The sequence below is a fragment of the Lolium perenne genome, chromosome 6, assembly GCF_019359855.2.
Source record: "Lolium perenne isolate Kyuss_39 chromosome 6, Kyuss_2.0, whole genome shotgun sequence".
In the NCBI taxonomy this organism is placed as follows: Eukaryota; Viridiplantae; Streptophyta; class Magnoliopsida; order Poales; family Poaceae; genus Lolium; species Lolium perenne.
The window spans coordinates 34885907-34907282 of record NC_067249.2 but is presented as its reverse complement, the minus strand read 5'-3'; the positions used below and the strand labels follow the sequence as shown (position 1 = coordinate 34907282).

Below are 21376 nucleotides of genomic sequence, written 5' to 3'. Positions count from 1 at the left end.
GGCCTCCCTCTTTTTTGTTGCTTCCTCTCTCTTTTTCCCTTGTTTGGTGCTTCCTTCCATATAATAATTCAATAGTTCCTTCTTAGACTAAGAAATGGTGGTGCTCATGCTTTCCTAGATGGCTTGCTGATTTGAGAAAACTTGCGTATGTGAACCGGCGGCGATACTCAGTTTAACAAAGCAAGGTGGGACTAATTTAGACATCGGGACGGTAGAACTAATCTAGATATCTTTTTAACATTATGATGGAACCGATGTAGAGTTGGGCCCAGCAACGCACCTACGATGGCCCATCTTGACGTGAGCGGGGATATCTCTAGGCGATGTAGGACCACAGAAATAATTAGACGACCCAGGCGAAGGGGTCAGGAGTCCTACCGAACCAACCTTACGTCCTTCATTAGTAGATAAAGATAGATAGAAAAAATACCCGTGCGTTCCTCTGGTGAAAAAAGTAAGACCTATATACATACATAATAAAGTGATCCATCAAAACTGAGCAAAAGAAATAAAAAAATAGTCTGTTAAAGTTGAGCAAAAGACAGTAAGAAATCAGGAAGGAGAATGCCAATATTTAGATTCTTTTCTTACATTGTTTTCTCTGAAATCTTCTAAAAGGAACTTTTATGGAGGTTGTCAAAAATACTCTGTAAAAATAATTTATGAAGGTGGTAGGAAGAATTAACCTCGTTCGTTGATGTATATTTTCTGGAAAGCCACAACACCTCAACGAAAAAGTGCCACGACTTTTTTTTTCAACCAAGCACTGCGTGAAGATATCCCCAAATCTCATCTGTCCATGGATCCAGTTTCAGCCAGCGTTCCTTTGGTCGTTGCCACACAGAGAAAAATCTCTCCATTCATTCTCTCCAAATCTCGCACCCGGCCACAACAATCATCACCACTCCACCTCCTCTCCCTCCCCTGTCGAGCTCAGAGCAGCGGCGCAACCTGAGCCAACTCGGCATCTTGGACACGAATCGCGTCACCAGCCCCTGGCTATTCCCCAGCCCCACAGTTCATCTTTTCCTCCCCTTCCCTCCGTCCGTCTCGAAATCCTCGTCGTCGGGTAGATGGCCAATTTCTCGGGTCACCGTGTATTCCCCTCATCCTCTTTCGGTCTTTCCCTTCATGATGTGGACGATAGTATATGCCAAGCGATTTAGATCGAGGCTATTCATGCAGGTAACATAGGCAACACCCTCCTTTAATTCATAGCAGATTTCCGACCAAGTAATCAGTGGTGCTAATTCTTGTTGATTCACCTTGCAGATGTTCCAAGCAAATCGAGTGTATATAAACCGGTTGGAATCATCATAAGGGAACGATGTGGGACTATTTGAGAATAATTTGATCGGTTGCTGCTTTGCCTAAATCCCAATACACAAGCCCACCAAATGGCAGGCCCAAGAGGAAGGCTAATGTGCAGGGGTGAGTACGAGACGCCTGCGTGGGCAGAAGAACGCACGCGCTGATATTTTTCTTCCGAGACGAAACGTTTTCTTCATATAACGGTGGCATTAACTGTAATTTCATCTGAAAATTAGGGATAATTAAAAAACGGACGAAAATTTTGGGGAGAAACCTTACTTCCTTTATTAGTAGGTAAAGATTTTGGCATCCTAGCGAATGACAGATTTACTAAACACAATCTAATTAAAAAACACTTCACAAAGTGTGTTGGTACCTGTTCATTCAAGATCTCACTGATATAAATGTCACACCTTAGGGCTTGGCCTTTTCCCCTTGAGGAACAAACAACCAACCACTGGAGCAGACCGCGTGGCTGATAGAGCACGTCAGCCATGAGCCCACGAGTGATCCACGAAAGGGGAGGCGGAAATATCTACTGGGAAGCTGAGGCAGAAAAAACGAGGGCATGAATCGTTTGAGCGACTCATACCCAATCGCTATTTGCTTGTGCGGGCTATTGGCTGGCTAGGGGTGCTGCAATAGCTTCACCAATTTGGACTGAACAGTTAGCTTCCCTTGGCTAGGCAGCTCGACCGGTGTTGGGCGCAACTCTGCCTCTGAATGGACATGTAATTTGTACATCTTTATTTGCTCTATGCTGTGTAAAGAGATTATGTTAGTGTGAGTTGTGTTCGATGTTTCTCAGATCAAGAAATACATACCTAATTATACATTGGTACTCGCCCGAATTACCCAAACTATCTGTTATGGATCTCAAGAGCACTAAATCTGAACACGTTCTCAACTGGCATATCGTCAAAAAAGGAAATTCAGCTATTACTCAAGTTTTGATAAAATGGATTTAAACATGGAACTAATATGTGGTTGGATGGTTAGGAGGATAGTGGCATCTCCAGCTCACTAGAGTTCCGATCTCAAGTTTAACACTTTGGTGTTTCATAAAAGATGGAATATTCTTCAGTCGACAGCGAGACGTCTATAGTAACTTCGTGAATCTCAAAATCTGTCATATCAGTTTAAGATTGGAATTTGTTGGCTTATCATTATCCATCAGACAAGCAAGTCCTTCTCCTGGGGGCATTGTCATGCAGGCGGTTGCCCCTTGGAGCATCTCTAGCATATCTCTTAAATCATCTGAAACTCTAAAATAGCCGTTTTTACGGTTTTTATTCAGTTTCGCTCTTGATCACATCCCGTAAAAGGACGCGACATAGGAGTCTTTTACAGGGTCTGAAAAACAACCCAACCGAACTATGTATTTGTAGGTTGCAAGGCCGAACCGAGCCCAACCTCTATCTGCGTGAGGGAAGATGGGGCGCTGACATTTCCCATTCCCTTCTCACACGCCTTCTTCCACGCATCCTCTTTCCGCCGCGCCATCGCCGCCTCCCGCATTAACCACGCCCCGCCGCCTGCGAGTGCCCCGCACCCCGCCGCATCGGGAGTAGGTCGAATCTCTCGGGCGGACCTCGTTCTCTTCCGCCGGGCAAGATTCTAATGGCAACCACATACCATGGATGCGCCGCAGAGGTCTGATTCGGCCGCTCCCAGGACCTAGGCCGTCGGATTCGAACTTGTCCGAGCTCCTCCTATTGCGTCGCTTGTGGCGTTGCCTGAATCGGCCGTATCGACCCCGCCAATGGTAAGATTTGGTTCAGAGTGTTATCTGAGTTCATTCTATTGAGCGTGATTTGATTTGACGCCGGATTGTTGTATATGTCTTTTTTTTATAGTAAACTGGATTATATATTAGATAAACATTGGATACAACCAGAAGGAGGACAGCTGTCCACTTTTACAGAAAAGACCCTGCACAACAAGGAAATTACAACACAACCCGGGAACTTTTCTTGCCCAATCCGCAGCCGCAACCTTCCACACCGTGGTCTCGCCGGAGATCCGGCGACAAATGAGGGAGAGGAACAGCCATTGAGCCGCCTGCTCAGTACTATAGAGGACCAGCCTCGTTGAAGCGCCGCAATAGTCGTCCGCTGAACGGAACCTTGGCAACGACAGTAGCACATCGGCGGGGGCAACGCCCCGCACCTTGCCAATGGGCGAGCTGGAAGCACCAGCCCGCAAGAGAACCAGGGCAGGAACAGCAGGGAGAAGGCGCATGCCGACATCTCCCAACCTCCGAAAGCCAACGCCGAGCAGAACCCCATCTCCACCATCTCTCAACACCTGCCCCCACGGCAGAAAAAAAGAGAGACAGAAGGAGCATCAACATCCACTCCCGGCATGGCAGAAGAACGAGCTTATTGAAAAGGATCTAGCCAAATCCTCCCCCAAAACCAGACTCCACCATGGAAACCAGCAGGGGAAGAAGAAGGCCAGCCACCGGACGCCGCCCACAAGCTCCGGCGAGATCCTCAGGAGAGGGACAAAAGAGCGGGCATCCGCCACGCAAAGCATCGCAAAACAGCAAAGAAGACAACGAAACCTAGCTACTACTATACATCCGGGAGGGACCCTCACCCGAACTCAACGACGGCCGTCGCCGACGAAGAGGGGGAGAGGGGCCTAACGGCCCAGATCCGGGAAAACCAGAAGAGGTATTGTTCACTCCCGAGAGCTCCGAGGGGGGAGAAGAAGTTGCATTTTCGAGGACTCCTCGTCTTCGGATGATTTTGGACATAGACCAACTGCTCGCCACGGTGGACACCGACCAGCACGCGCACACAAAGATTCGAAATTCGTACTGGCTCCATCACAACTGTGTCGAGCCCATGACAGGTACGTGCTCCCGATTATGTTTTTGGGTGGCGTTTTGCTTGCGCCATAGTGCAAAGCCTGGTTAGACACTGTTAGACAGAGACCTCGCTCGCTCGACCACGTCTCAACCGTGCATGTTGCATGCCCGATGGTTCAAGTTAGGGCATCTCCAACAGGACCACGCATTTCGGACACCTAAATTGTACGTGCGCGTTCGTTTGCGTTGCCTCGCGGACGCGGAAATGGTCATGCGTCTGTTTGCGTTGGGGGTGTCTCCAGCGGTCCGATGCATTTTGGCCGTGGGCCATTTTTTTCTAAAATATGGGAAAACTGCAGAAACAAGCAAATTGCATCAACATATGAGCATCATATAGACTAAAATTGAGGTCTCAAATAAGTCTATCACATTATGCACACGGTACAGTACAAAATGTAGTTCAAAAGGGGCACAAACATGGTCAGAACAGCAAATATAGTTCAAAAAGAGGCCATGGTGCTTGACAATGGCGACGCAGATCAGTCGTCTCGCGTGCGGATTTTGGCCCGCTTCTTCAGGAACCAGGCCCTGGTGTCGTCGTTCATGCTGCCCAAGTCAGCCAGGTCCTTGTGTCCTCTGCGTCCATCCCTGGCCTCGGCGTCACGCAATTTGGCATTGGCGTCTGCCTCTTTGGCCTCGACATCCAATCTTTGGACCTTAATGACCTCTTTGGTGAGGTTGAGGTAGATTGCATTAGGGGCCTCCTTTTCCAGGCGTCTCTTCTCATCCCTTTTGGCAGGGCGGCTTGAGACTCGGCCATGATCTTCTCCAAGGTCTGGCTCAACGCAAGGGTTGATGCCTCCTCGGCAAGATTGGCCTTGGTAGCATTATGGCCCCGGGGACGAGGTGTGCTGGCGTGCACTCGTAGTACGCAGACACGCTGTTGGGAAACCCCAAGAGGAAGGTGTGAAGAGCACAGCAGCAAGTTTTCCCTCAGTACGAAACCAAGGTTTAATCGACCAGTAGGAGAAAGGTGTGACTTCTGAAGGTGTTACTGGCTGACTAGTGTCAGGGTGCACTACCGGCGTCAGCAACAACGTAAAACCTGCACACAACACAACCCAAATACTTTGCCCCAACTTACAGTGAGGTTGTCAATCTCACCGGCTTGCTGAACACAAAGGATTAGACGTATCGAATGGAAGGAGATGTTTGCAGAAAGTAAACAGAACATGATTGCAGTTAAATTTATCAGTAAAGGAAATAGAACCGGGGTCCACAGTTCACTAGAGGTGTCTCTCCATAAAGAAATAGCATATTGGGTAAACAAATTACAGCTGGGCAATTGACAGAATATCGATCGATATATGACAAGATGATTACTATGATAATTTGGTATTGGGCATTACAACATAATACATAGACCGTAATCCAACTGCGTCTATGACTAATAATCAACCTTCAGGTTAGCGTCCGCACCCCTTCCAGTATAAAGTTGCAAGCAACAGACTATCACATTAAGCAATGTGTGTAAACTAAACAATAGAATTACCCTTGGATAAAACATTGTTGGTTTATCCCTAGTAGCAACAGCACATCTACAACCTTAGAAGTTATAAAGTCACTCTCCCAGAAAACTAGAGGCATGAACCTACTATCGAGCATAAATACCCCCTCTTGGAGTCACAAGTATCCACTTGGCCAGAGTTTCTACTAGCAACGGAGAGCATGCAAGATCATAAATAACATATGACATGAATATATAATCAATCTTAACATAGTATTCAACATTCATCGGATCCCAGCAAACCAAACATAGAGGATTACATAAAGATGATCTTGATCATGTAGGGCAGCTCACAAGATCGATACATGAAGCACAAGGTGGAGAAGACAACTATCTAGCTACTGCTATGGACCCATAGTCCAGGGATGAACTACTCACGCATCACTTCGGAGGCGGGCATGGCGATGTAGATGCCTCCGGCGATGATTTCCCCCTCCGGCAGGGTACCGGGAAGAGCTTCAGAACCCCCCAAGATGGGTTCGGCGATGGCGGCCGCGATGGAACTTTTCGTGGATGGAGGCTCAGGTATCCAGGGTTTTCCCGAGAAGATGTATAAATAGGCGAAGGATTGAGGTCGGTTGGCCGCCTGGGGGGGCCCACACCATGCCTTGGCGCGGGCCTGGCCCAGGCCATGCCAAGGGTAGGTGTGGCCGCCATGTGGCGCCTCTTCGTCCCCCCTCCGGACTTTATCTTCATTTCGGTAAAATATTGACTTCGGCTTTTGTTTCGTCCAATTCCGAGAATATTTCCTGTACAACTTTTCTGAAATACAAAAACGGCAGAAAACAGGGAACTGGCACTGTGGCATCTTTTTAATAGGTTAGTGCCGAAAATCATGTAAAAGTGCAACGAAGTGTAAACAAAACACATATGAATTGGTGTAAAACAAGCATGGAACATCAAAAATTATAGATATGTTTGAGACGTATCAGCATCCCCAAGCTTAACTCCTGCTCGTCCTCGAGTAGGTATGTGATAACAAAATAATTTTTGAGGCGACATGAAGCCAACACAATCTTGATCAAACATGTAAAGCATTGTGAGCTGGGATCTAAGTACTCTAACATAGGCATGATAGATATAATTCAATTGAACTTAGCAACTATGTTATAACATGAAGAGTAGCTCAAACAAAGGATCATGAATAATAGTGCATTAAAAGCAACTGTGTGTTTATGATCATAGAGTAAATATAATAAAGTGGTACTCAACATGTCCTTATGGAATAGCAAAACATAAATGCAAGGACACCTTCAAAATACAAAGGGTGACTAGATACAAGTAACTTGAGAGCATGCAATAGCACAATCATGAATCAATCAATAATAATTTTGGGACTATGCACATTGCACTAAGAATTACAACTATGCTCTCTTAATTGGTGCATAAAGTAGAAGGTGAAGACTCAACATGAAAGTAAAAGAAAGACCCTTCGCAGAGGGAATCATGGATTACCCATGTGCTAGAGCTTTTAATTTTGAAAGCAATAGGAGTGTTGAAAATATTTATTTTGAGAGGTGCTACTTATGTCAACGGTAGTGATAAATAGTATGGCTTATGCATAATTACTTCCTATAAGTTTGCTTGCCTCATGCATAATATACCAATAGTGCTCACACCGTGTCCTAATTAGCTTGGACTTCCATGGATTTTCATCGCATACATATGTTTTAACCAGGTGTCACAAAGGGGTACCTCCTTGCCTCCTGTACAAAGGTCCTTAGGAGATGGATCTCATTTGATTTCTCAGTTTTGATGAATCTCAACTTTTTTGGATATCCATACTGGGAAAGCAAGGACAACAGATATTTGGACTTTTGCTCAGCTGAAACTTCCACCATGTGAACATGGCTTTAGTTGGCGGCCAATGTTCCTCTCTAACAATATGCATACTCAAATCTTTGCAACTCATGGTAAATCTCCCTTACTTCAAACAAGATGAGCATACATAGTAATTCACATGATATTCAATAAAAACATATTGATAGTGTTCCCCATAACAGCATGGTTATCACACAACAAGCAACTTATAAGAACTAAAAATGCATAAAACATAGTACTTGCCACAATAGTTTTTAGACTACTTTTCCATGAGCTATAATTTACATAAAACAGGTGATAATTTTTGAAGGTTAAAGGTAGCACACAAGCAATTTACTTTGGAGTGGCGGTGAAATACCACATATAGGTAGATATGGTGGACACAATTGGCAACTTTGGTTTTTGGTGGTTCGATGCACGAGTAGAGCTCATACTCAGTACAGGTGAATGCTAGCAAAAAGACTGGAAGCGACCAACTAAGAGAGCAATAATGGCCATAATCATGCATAGCGGCAAAACATTATCAATCAAAGCATAAAGTGATATTACAAATCAAAAAATAAATGATCATAGAGGCTTTAGTTGACTGGTTATAGTCATAACATGTTATAAGCATGCGCCAAGTCAACCAATAAAGCATCAAAGGAGAATACCACAATACTATGCTTTTATGATAGAAACAACACATGATTCTTTAAATGACACATTATGCACTATCAGCTATTTGAAACAATTCACGCTAAAACAATAAATACTAAGCATATGACAAGAATAATATCCAACATGACATGCCAAAGTCTATGCCACAGTCTAGACAATCTTCCATTTGCATCACTATAGTTATGAAATATTTTACTCGTATCTAACACCAATCAACTTATTTGAAATAACTCTCAGAGATGAAATACAATATGAACCAGAGAGCTAATTATACATAAATAAAGAATACTAACATGCTCTGAACAAAATTCAAGTGAAAGAACAAGATCTAAACGCAGTACCAGAAAACTAGAACACTCGCAGAACAATAACAGCGAAAACTAGAGCGTTCTATGCAATTAAAAAGGAGCGGGTCTTTCTCCAAAACAAATGTGCCGGGATCCAACATATGCTACAGCAAACAAAACAAAACAAAACAAAAAACAAAAATAAAGATGCTCCAAGAACAACACATAGCGTATGAAGCAATAAAAATATAGCGTATAGAAAGATGACCTGTTGGTTTGTTGATGAAGAGGGGATGCCTTGGGATCCCCAAGCTTTGACGCTTGTACCTCTTGAATATGTCTTGGGGTGCAGGGGCATCCCCAAGCTTGAGATTTTGTCCATTATTCATCTCATCACATCATTCTTCTCTCCCTATACTTGAAAACTTCCTTCATACAAAAACTTCTCATAATTCTTTATTAGCAGCATTAGTACAATCAAAATAAACGAATCCACTTGTGTTCAGTACTAACATATATCAAATATCTATTAAAGCATAAGCTACTGTAGCAACCTTTCAAATAGTTCTCTGATCAAAGAACTCAAAAGGAAAGAGATTTAAGAGACGAATGCAAATAGTGCAGAAATCTGTCAAAACAGAACAGCAGATAAAGATCGAAATTTCCTAAAATTCTCTGTTGCTTATTTCGAAAAGAGGTCAACTAACGAAAGTTAGATAATAACCTGGGGCATATGCATAAAAAATGACAGCTCAAAATTACGCTCTGGCTATTTTTAGGAATTTTTATGGTAACAGCACAGAATCTGTTTTCAGGACAGCAACTTCCCCAAACATTACTTTATTCATATTAGAGGCTACTAGTCATCAACCCGTGCTTCCGCACGGGCTAACATTTTATATTTTATGTTAGTTTATATGGAATAGCTACAGTGAGAAATTTTTAGATTGTATTCTACAACTCTAACAATTTAAGTTTTGCTACTTATATGTTATACCAATCCTCCATGCAATAATGAGAAATGAAGAGGGAAAAATTTGTATCATGGAGCTCTGATGCATGCAAAACAACAAACACAACTTAAGAAAGAAGCAAACCTGAAATGAATTCATTAGAATTTGTAGGAACAACAACTCGCATAGTATAAATGCATAAGATAGATGTAGATTTTATATAAGAGCATCACAACTTGCAGGAGTATACTTGGAATATTAAGACCCTAAGACATACTTGTCGCCTTATGGCACTTGCCATAAATATATGATTATTCTATAGGATATTATATCATAGATATTAAAAATAAATTTTATATGCCAATAATATTTTTACATGGATTTATTTATAGAACTTATATAAACTCATGCATGCGAATAATATTTTTACATGCCAATAATATATTTATTTATAGAACTTATATAAAATCATAAAATTTATATGCCAATAATATTTTTACATGGATTATTCTACGTGGATTTTTACATGGATTTACTTATAGAACTTATATAAACTCATACGTCTTAAAATATTATTTGCTCACATTGTAAAATGAAATTGAAAAATGCATACTTGTTTCCACACACACACACCCTGTGCATGCCAAAAAGTATCTCAAAAAGTATATCAGATGAGCAAAAAATAATTAAGACGTTTGACTGCAATTTCTATTTTTTCCATCATGGGTTAGAAGGTGTGTGTTGTCTACCTTGCCTAGGAAAGTAATTAATGGAAAAAAACACAACATTGGTTTGGACAAATGTCTTCATCATACGCTAATACATCAGCATACACATACCAAAAGCTCACCATTAAGCTTCTTGTGTCCGACCCGGTGCACAAAGTCTTCATAACCGTCTGGTATATGTTTTCTCTTTCCTAGATTCAACATGAAAATATTTGAATCTATACGTAGTACAATATAAGAGATAGCTGTACAAAGAACTGCCGGAAAGGTTCAAATTAATAGTATTACGGGGATTTCTATAAATTCTAAAATTTTAAGCATCAGTTTGCTTAGAGAAAGTGCTACCGTAAGCTTCTCTGGAAGAAATAGAAAATCTAATGTCCACCGATCAAATACAGGTTTGAATTTGTAACTATTGAGTTTCTTCTCTCTTCTTGTGCGTGTGGTCCATACAGTATCTACACTGTTACACCTGCTATAATTCCTTCCGGCAAGCTTTATTTGAGACTAATACAAACATAATAATTTGGATGCTACAAATTGAGGTTGAGAAATTGGTTGATGCAAATACAATAAAACCAGAACAAAAAAAAACGCGATTGAAATTGTTATAAAAAATGTTTGGCATGAGTGAAATATGATTAATCCAGATGCGCATGAAAGTCTAACAAAAAGTACCAATATTAATGAATCTATCATGAGGCCTATCTAAAAGTTGTATATTACCTGAGCACCTGCATCACAAACCCTAATTAAATCATAGAGACAACCGTCTAACAGGGCACCTTAGAAAAGAATATACAACGACGCGAGGATGAAACTAAACATGAGCCTGAAATTAGTTGGTGACGTGAAACAATCACATAGTGAGCAACTTATGTATGGATCAGATTAGGCCAAAAGGAAGTTGTGAACGCTAGATCTGCAGGGCTATTTTCAGATCGATCCATGGCCGCTGCTGCTTGCTGCCGCGCACGTAGCAGTCATGTATGTGATTAGAGGAAGTATGCATGGATCAGATTAGGTAAAAGAAAAGGAGTAGTGTACCTGAGATATGCAGCGCTATTTTCAGATCGATGTAGCATGCTTGGCCGCTGCTGCCGGCTGCCGGCCGCCGCGCACGTAGGCATGCACTGTGACTACAGGAAGATGGCGGCGACTTTCCCATGCTACATTCATCGGTGCTGCACATTTAATTGTGTGGCCGGACTAATCTAGTACTCCGTATGAGAGGCCGGCACGAATATTACTGGCCGCCAAGCCCCGGCGAGATCGGGAAAGACGATAGGAAATAGGACTCGCGTTTTATGTCATCGTCAGCTGTCGCGCGGAGGATAATGGCATCATCCAACGGCTTAAGGGGGATCATCCGTTGATTGTACGGACACAATTTGTTAACTTCTAGGATTAACGTGGAGGCTTGTGGAGAGTCTCCAATTAGTAAATATAAAATTTTTGGCACAAAAATGAAATAAAAATGATAAGGAGAGGTCATTACAGTAGTAATAACTTCCAAGACTCAACAAAAAGAAAAATTACTGTAAATAAAACATGGGTTGTCTCTCATAAACGCTTTTCTTTAACACCTTTCAGCTAGCCGCAGTAAAAATGCGAGCATCAAGTATTATCAAGTGAAGAAGCATTAAGATTAATGCGAGAAGTCTTTTCAACAAAGATTTGTATTTTATCAATATGAGTCTTAGAGCATCCCCAGCCGTTGGGCTCCCCACGCCCAAATCCGGCGCTATTTAGCGCCGGATGGATGTAATTTTTTGGCCCGGGGAGCCCAGGATGGATGTAATTTTTTGACAAAATACGACGAATTCAGATAAAAATGGGCGAAACTCATTCAAACATAAGCGAAATTTAATGGTATTTAACATATATAGGCGAGTTCGTACATAAATAGGCCGAATTCGTACATATATTTGAATTCGGCCAGATTGAAACATAAACATAAACTAATAGCGGCCTACTAGTCGTCGTCGCTCGAGTTCCCGGCGGCCTCGGGCGCCGCCGGCGGCATCCCCAGGGGGGGAGTTGCCGGCCTCGATGTGCGCGAGCACACGGGCGAGCGTGCGGCCCGGCGCACCCCACCAGCGGCGGCGGCCGGCGGCGTTGTTACGCGCTGGAGGAGGGGGAGGACCGTCGTACGCTGCGAGTTCCTGTTCGTGCCGGAGACGGAAGAACTCGTTCCAGGCGTCGTAGTTGTCGGCGAGGTACCGCTCCTCCGCGCGCTGCTTGTCGGTGAGGGTGACCCGCACAGCGTCGATAGCGGCGTCAAGCTCGTCGCCTCCCACCGGAAGCGGCGGGATCGGGACTCCCCCCGCGCTCAGGCGCCATCCTCCGGGCACGCGGAAGTCTGGCGGCGCCGGGTAGCTCGCCATGTGCAGGAGTCCCGCCTCCCACTGGTGTAGGGACCGGTGGCCGAAGCCGTTGTTCGCCGCGCCGTGGCCCGCCATTGCTCGCTGGTGGAGGCGGATTGGGGAGAGAAGATAGGGCTGGGGAGAGGAGGGAGACGGCGGTGCTGAATGCGGCCAGACGCGGTAGGTTCCGCGATAAATAGAGGGAGCCGCGCATGAATTCGAGGCGACGCGTCCGGCGAAGTCTGACCGGCGGCAGGATTTTGAAGCGCGCGGAAGACGATTGGCCTCTGTCGCCGACAAGTCGGGGCCACCATCCGCGCGGGAAGTTTTCTCGACGTTTCCCGCGCTTTCGTTTCGTCCGGAGTCCCCGAGCGCTCCCCGGGGAGCCGGGGATGGCCTGGGCTCGCCGGACGGATGAAAGCCCAAATCCGGGCGAAAACGAGGTTCCGGGGGCGCGACTGGGCCATTTTCGTCCGTCCGGATGAAAAAAAAGTGGTCCTGGGGGCCTTCCCGGGGACACGGCTGGGGATGCTCTTAGAAGACCCTTTCTCTGCACTTTTATGTTCACTACTTTCATCAAATAGATTTTCTGGAACAGTTGATACGTCCAAAACGTATCTACTTTCCCGAACACTTTTGTTGTTGTTTGCCCTCTATTTTGTGCGTTTTGAATACAACTAACGCGGACTAACGCAGTTTTCAGCAGAATAGCTCTGGTGTCTTATTTTTGTGCAGAAATCCAACTTTCGGGAAAAATTCCGGAAAATGTAGAAAAACCCATATTTCACCTGCATACTCCTGGAGCCAGAAGACGAGACGGAGGGGGGCCACGAGGGGCCCACACCTGCCCTAGGCGCGGGCCAGGCCTGGCCGCACCTAGGGGTGGTCTGGCCGCCTCGGCCACCCCTTCGACCTCTCCTTCGCACTATAAGAAGCCCCTGGACCTGAAAACCGAGGGGGGTTTCGACGTTTTTCCAGAAAGAGTTCCGCTGCTCTGCCACCACTAGAAACCCCAATCCGGGGACCAGAAGTTCCATTCTAGCACCCTCCCGGGACGGGGATTTGGAGGAGATCATCGCCATCACCATCGCCGACGCCTCTCCATCAACCATCCATGATTCCCCCATCCATGTGTGAGTAATTTCCGCTGTAGGCTGTAGGGGATGGTAGGGATTGGATGAGATTGGTCATGTAATAGCTATAAGATTGTTATGGGCATAGTGCCTAGTATCCGTTGTTAGTATTTTTGACATTGTTGCAACTTGCTATGTGTAATGCTTGTCACTTTGGGCCCGAGTGCCATGATCTCAGGTCTGAACATGTTATTGATTCATGAGGATAATTATTGTTTTTTATCATATCTGCAAGTTGTATACACACATTGTTGTCTGGAACCCGAGGCCCAAAAAGTGACCAAGAATTGGGATAACCGGAGGGAATGGCTATGATGTGAGGATCATGTGTGTTCACGGAGTGTTAATGCTTTGCTCCGGTACTCTATTAAATGGAGTACCTTAATTACCAGTAGTTTCCCTAGAGGCCCCGCTGCAACGGGCTGGTAGGACAGAAGATGTCGTGCAAGTTTCTCATTGCGAGCACGCACGACTAAATAGGAACACGCGCCTATGGATATATTATGCTAGGATGCTTTTATCATTATCATTTGCAATGCCTATGTCTTGCTATTACATGGACTCTCTCATTCATGCAACGCCCGTTCATCCATCCCTATGCCTACAGTATTTTAATCCTGTTGTCTAATGCAATCATCACTACTGCAGTTTTTATTTCGCTACTGCTATTACTTCACTACTCCCACTGCTATAAAACTGTTACTACTGATAAACTGTTGCGATCAAGTCTATTTTCAGGTGCAGGTTAATTGACAACTCATCTGTTAAAGCTTATAAATATTCTTTGGCTCCCCTTGTGTCCAATCAATAAATTTGGGTTTACTTCCCTCGAAGATTGTTGCGATCCCCTATACTTGTGGGTCATCAAGACTATTTTCTGGCGCCGTTGCCGGGGAGCATAGATTTATTTACAAGCCCACTTGAAGGTGATATTGTTTGTTGCAATTCATTCATTATGGGGAAAGCTCCTGAATCGAAGTTCCCTATATTGCCATCCACTACAAGAAGAGGTACAACTCTGAACACCTCTGTTGCTCTTGATTCGCCATCTGTTATGAGTAAGCTTCTTACTCCACCATATGCTACTGCTACTTCTGCTGAATCTGATAATGCTCCTGATGATTTTGATGATGCTTCTACTGTGCTTGATAAGAGTGGTTCGTTAGGTCCTTTCCTAGATACTACAATTGCTAGAACTAAACAAATTGAAAATGTTGAAAATATTATTAGACCTGTTAGTTCACCTCAAGCTAGGGGGAGTCCTAGTGATGATCTTGATGAAACTTATATTGAACTTGATGATGACTTCACTGAAGAATGTCATGCTACTAGAGATGCAAGTGCTATGAAAAGTCTTCTTGCAAGACGAGTTGTTAGATATAATTTGTCTCCTGATTCTAAATTTGCCACACCTCCTATAAATATTAGAGATAAGGATTATGATTTCTCTCTGGATTTATCTTACATGTCTATTGTTGAGAAAGAACCTTTATGTGGTACTGAAAATGAAAGTGCTATGAAACATATGAATGAACTCTCTACATTGAGCAATTTATTCTCCGATGATATTAAGATACGCACTTACTTTGTCACTAAAATTTTCCCTTTCTCTCTGAAAGGAGCAGCTAAAATTTGGTATGATAATTTGTCTCCTATATCTATTGATAGTCCTATTGGTTTGGTTAATGCTTTCTTTCAGAAATATTTTCCTACTAGTGCTCAACATGCTGCTTTGTAGAAAATCTTTGACTTTGTGCAGGTAGAAGGAGAGAAATTGCCTGAATCATGGGCAAGATTTTGTTCTTTAATTAGAGCATTACCTAAACATCCATTAGCTAAAAATGAACTCCTCGATATATTTTATAATGGACTAACCATTGAATCTAGGACATACCTGGATAGTTGTGCTGCTTGTGTTTTCAGGAAAAGAACTCCGGCTGAAGCTAAGAAATTATTGGCTAAAATAAGCAAGAACTATGATGATTGGACTACACCGGAGCCAATACTGACACCGAAGAAAAGGGGAATGATTGAATTAAATGATAAAGTGATGAGGGAAGCCAAGAAATCTCTTAAGGAGAAGGGTATTAAATCTGAAGATGTGAAGAATCTACCACCTATAGAAGAATTATGTAAGCCAATCCCTCGTTCTTCCACTATTGAGGTACAGTCTCTCCAACGCTTTGATAATAGAGATATTCCCTACTCTAAACCTCCTGATCAATGCTTAGATGAATTTGATAAGTATATTGTAAAGCAAGATAATTTTAATAAGAGAGTGGAACATCACCTAATGGAAAATTCTAGAGCTATCAATAATTTGCATGATATTGTGGAAAGAACCTCTAATGATGTTAAAATACTTGTTAAACATTTCCATATGGTTCAAACTCAAATTGATCAGCTCACTAAAGTGCAAAAAGATTTGCTAGTTAATGCTTCTAGAGAAAAACATGCTTATGAAATAAGAACTAGAAGCGGTGTTTCTACTCAGGATCCTCTATATCCTGAAGAACATCCAAAGAGAATTAAACAATATTCTCAACAAGCTAATGATACTAGGACTAAGTCTAAGAAAAAGAAGAAATAACATAAAACTGTTGTAGAATCCTCTGAACCTGCTAAGGATCCTAATAGTATATCTACTTCCGATGCTGAAACTGAAAGTGGTAATGATAAAAATGATGCTTTCGATAAAGAAGAAATTGAAAAAAACCTGAAAAGCATACTAAGAATACAAAATACAGTAAGGAAGATTTCATTGCTACTAAACATGGTAGTGAAAGAGAACCTTGGGTGCAAAAACCAATGCCTTTTCCTGATAAGAAACATAAATCGAAGGAGGAAGAACATTATAATAAGTTCTGTGAATGGATGAAACCTTTGTTTTTGCAAATTCCTTTGACTGATGCTATTAAATTGCCTCCTTATTCAAAGTATATGAAAGATATTGTCTCTAATAAGAGGAAGATTCCAAATGAGGAAATTTCCACTATACTCGCTAATTAATCTTTTAATGGTAAGGTCCCAAAGAAGCTTGGTGATCCAGGTATACCCACTATTCCATGCTCCATCAAAAATAATTATGTTAGAACTGCTTTATGTGATTTGGGAGCAGGAGTTAGCGTTATGCCTTTTTATCTCTATAGAAGACTTGATCTAGAAAAATTAATACCAACTGATATATCCTTGCAAATGGCTGATAAGTCTACTACTATTCCTGTTGGTATATGTGAGGATCTTCCTGTTCAAGTTGCTCATCATTGTATGATATTAACTGACTTTGTTGTGTTGGAAATGCCGGAAGATGATAATATGTCTATTCTTCTTGGGAGACCTTTTCTTAACAGTGCAGGGGTTGTTATTGATTGCAACCAAGGAAAAGTAACTTTTAATGTCGAGGACAAAGATCATACAGTTTATTTTCCCAAGAAGATCGATGTGAATTATGGTCTAAACTCAATTATTAATGTTGATACCATCCAAATTGGGAAATTTCATTTGCCTTTGCCCAAGCCAAAGAAGAAGAATAATATTGTCATGATTGGAACTATTCCCATCGAGGTTGAGGTAACATAATCATTGTGTGAAATGCAAGGTTTTACTTCATATAAAATTGTTTTGATAACAAGACTTGATCAACCTTGTTAACAAAATAATTTTGAATGAATGAAACTATGTTTTCATGTATGTACCATTGATTGAATTTATATTAGAATGTATTAGAGTTGTTGTAGATTTGGTTTTGATTTTGTTTTTCATCATTCCATAATTGTTTTTCTGTGATAGAATCATTATTCAAATTCTGAAAATTGCCCAAAAATAAAGTTTCTCGAAAAATTCTAGAAAAAGTATAGAACATTTTTACGTGAGAAAAGGGGCAGAGAGGCACCTGGGGCAGCCCGGGGGGACCCACAGGCCGGCCACACCATGTGGTGGTGCGGGGCACCCCCTGGCCGCGCCAAGGCCAGGTGTGGGCCCCCCTGGCCCTCCACTTGCTCCCTCCTCTGCCATTCCCTTCTCTCACCCGAGAAAACACATCCCCATTGCTCAAACCCGTGCTTTTGCTGTTATTCATCGCAATTTTTTGATCTCCTTCCTCAGCCCATATTTCTTGCTGAAATTTGAAGCATTTGCTCTCCGGTATGTGGCTCCTCCGATTATCCAAGTAGAATTTTGATTGGTGAAGTATATCTTGAATATTTTGCTGCTGTAGATGACATGATATGTGAGCTTGCATGCTTGTATTATGGTGGGATAAGTTGTTTTGATGCATGTTTAGTCCTCTTATGAGTCTCCATAGTGTTCTCCTTCATTTGTTTGTCTTAAAATTATTTTTATGAGGTTTGTTAAAAAATTCAGAGAACAAGTATGGACAACCACACATATGGAGAGATCTTTGAGAGGGAAGGACCTGGACCAAGGAGATCTTCAAGATCATCTACTCAATACCGGCGATCTTACAATGAAGATCTCATTGCTCAAGATTTTGGTGAAAGGGATGAAGGGGAGGCACATCCATCTACTTTTCCTTGCACTGACTTCATGATTAATGAAGGGATTCGTGATGATTTCTTACACCTTGTTGGCAAGGTCGGCTTAACCGATTACATGAATGATGAGAGCGAGCAATATGCTTCGCTCACTAAAATATTTGTGGAGAGTTTCCACTTTAGCAGCACTAAGTACAACCCGAGTGTTGCATTTAAAATCTATGACAAGTCTATCACTTTGCCTTTGGAACAATTTTGTTCGATCCTAGGTATTCCTACTACAGGGACAGCGAGGAAGATCAAGGACCACCCCACTGACTTGATGGAGCTTTACCGGGAGGTGATGAACGATGATGACCGCAAGGCCCAGCGTGGCAAGATAAGAAATATCCAACTCCCAGCTATTAGATACTTTACCTATTACCTTGCTACTAGTGTTCTTGCTAGGGAAAATACTACTCCCTCCGACTCATATTAATTGACTCTAATGTGAATGTATCTAGACACATTTTAGTTCTAGATACATCCATACTAGAGTCAACTAATATGAATCGGAGGGAGTAGCAACATTTCCCATTATCACTTGGTTTTTCTAGCTACTGCACTCGATGATAGTACTAAGTATAATCTTGGTGCTCTTATTGCTCGCCGCTTGTCTGCTAGAGGACCCATTTATGGGGGAATTGTTGCTGCACGAATTGTTGCTGCTTTGAATCTTACTATTGATCCAAATGATGTGTTATTGGTGTTGGAGATATGCCCGAGAGGCAATAATAAAATAGTTATTGTTATATCTTAGTGTTCATGATAAATGTTTACACCCCATGCTATAATTGTATTAACCGGAAACATTGATACATGTGTGTTGTGTAAACAACCAGAGTCCCTAGTAAGCCTCTCATTTAACTAGCTTGTTGATTAATAGATGATCATGGTTTCCTGATAATGAACATCGGATGTTATTAATAACAAGATCATATCATTAGGTGAATGATGTGATGGACACACCCATAGTAAGCATAGCATAAGATCAAGTCATCAAGTTCAACTTGCTATAAGCTTTCAAATACATAGTAACCTAGTCCTTTGACCATGAGATCATGTAAATCACTTATACCGGAAGGGTACTTTGATTACATCAAACACCATTGCGTAAATGGGTGGTTATAAAGATGGGATTAAGTATTCGGAAAGTATGAGTTAAGGCATATGGATCAAGAGTGGGATTTGTCCATCCCGATGATGGATAGATATACTCTGGGCCCTCTCGGTGGAATGATATCTAATTAGCTTGCAAGCATGTGACTGGTTCACAAGGGATATCATATCACGGTACGAGTAAAGAGTACTTGTCGGTAACGAGGTTGAACTAGGTATAGAGATACCGATGATCGAACCTTGGACAAGTAAAGTATCACGTGACAAAGGGAATCGGTATCGTAAGTATATGGTTCATTCGATCACTAAGTTATCATTGAATGTGTGGGAGCCATTATGGATCTCCAGATCCCGCTATTGGTTATTGGTCAGAGAGGAGTCTCGACCATGTCTGCATAGTTCACGAACCGTAGGGTGACACACTTAAGGTTTGATGTCGTTTTAAGTAGATATGGAATATGGAATGGAGTTCGAATATTGTTCGGAGTCTCGGATGGGATCCAGGACATCACGAGGAGTTCCGGAAAGGTCCGGAGAATAAGATTCATATATAGGAAGTCACTTTCCAAGTTTGGAAAATGATCCGGTGCATTTATGGAAGGCGCTAGAATGTTCTAGAACCTTCCGGAAGAAATTACCATGGAAGGTGGAGTCCCGGAAGGACTCCACCAAACCCTAACCAGCCAACCAAGAGGGAAGGTGGAGTCCATGGTGGACTCCACCTCCTTGGCCGGCCACAAGAGGGGGAAAGGGAGGAGTCCCTGTCTCCCTAGGTTTCGTCCATATGGAAGTTTTTGAATTGGGGTCTTATTCGAATCTTTGGGCAAACCCTAGGGGTTCCACCTATATAAAGAGAGGGAGAGGGAGGGGGCTGCACACCACTTCAGCCGCACCTCAAGAGGCTCCCAAGGCCGGCGCCCCACACCACCCCCTCTCCCAAAACCCTAGCGGTTCCCTCTTCCCTCTTTCTCCCGCATAGCTTAGGCGAAGCCCTGCCGGAGATCTCCACCACCACCGCCACCACGCCGTCATGCTCGCGGGATTCCGAGGAGGATCTACTACTTCCGCTGCCCGCTGGAACGGGGAGAAGGACGTTGTCATCAACACTGAACGTGTGACCGAGTACGGAGGTGCTGCCCGATTGTGGCACCGTCAAGATCTTCTACGCGCTTTTGCAAGCGGCAAGTGATCGACTACATCAACAACGAGATCTAATCTCGTAGGCTTTGGAAATCTTCGAGGGTTAGTCTCATCTTCATCTCGTTGCTACCATCTTCTTGATTGGATCTTGGCTTGTTATTCGTTCTTGCGGTAGGAAAATTTTTGTTTTCTATGCTACGAATCCCAACAGTGGTATCAGAGCCGTGTCTATGCATAGATTGGTTGCACGAGTAGAACACAATGGTTTTGTGGGCGTTGATGCTTTTGTTGTCTCTTGTTATGTGTACTTTGCATCTTGCGGGATGGTGGGATGAAGCGGCCCGGGCTAACTTTACATGACCGCGTTCATGAGACTTGCTCCACGCTCAACATGCAACTTGTATTGCATAAGTGGCTTTGCGGGTGTCTGTCTCTCTCGCCATAGTGAAGATTCAATTTACTCTTTCTATTGACAACACTAGTATCACCGTTGTGGTTCATGTTCGTAGGTAGATTGGATCTCACTCGAAAACCCTAAACCACGTAAAATATGCAAACCAAATTAGAGGCGTCTAACTTGTTTTTGCAGGGTTTGGTGATGTGATATAGCCATGATGTGATGATGAATATGTATGAGATGATCATTATTGTATTGTGGCAACCGGCAGGAGCCTTATGGTTGTCTTTATATTTCATGTAGTAGTATTATTTCAAAGTAGTTGTAATAGTTGCTACATGTGGTGAACAACCATGAAGACGGCGCCATGGACCTTGACGCTATGCCGACGATGATGGAGATCATGCCCGTTGATGATGGAGATCATGTCCGTGCTTTGGAGATGAAGATCAAAGGCGCAAAGACTAAAGGGCCATATCATATCACATTATGAATTGCATGTGATGTTAATCCTTTATGCATCTTATCTTGCTTAGATCGCGACGGT

At 42.9% G+C, this 21376-nt stretch overlaps 1 long non-coding RNA gene across 1 annotated transcript; it reads left to right on the top strand.

The window, feature by feature from the left end:
* The first annotated feature begins 634 nt into the window (after positions 1–634).
* On the top strand, positions 635–2146 carry LOC127309735 (uncharacterized). The gene is made up of 2 exons (XR_007857306.1): positions 635–1185; positions 1273–2146. It is a non-coding gene; the product is annotated as an uncharacterized lncRNA (long non-coding RNA).
* The last annotated feature ends 19230 nt before the right edge of the window (positions 2147–21376 follow it).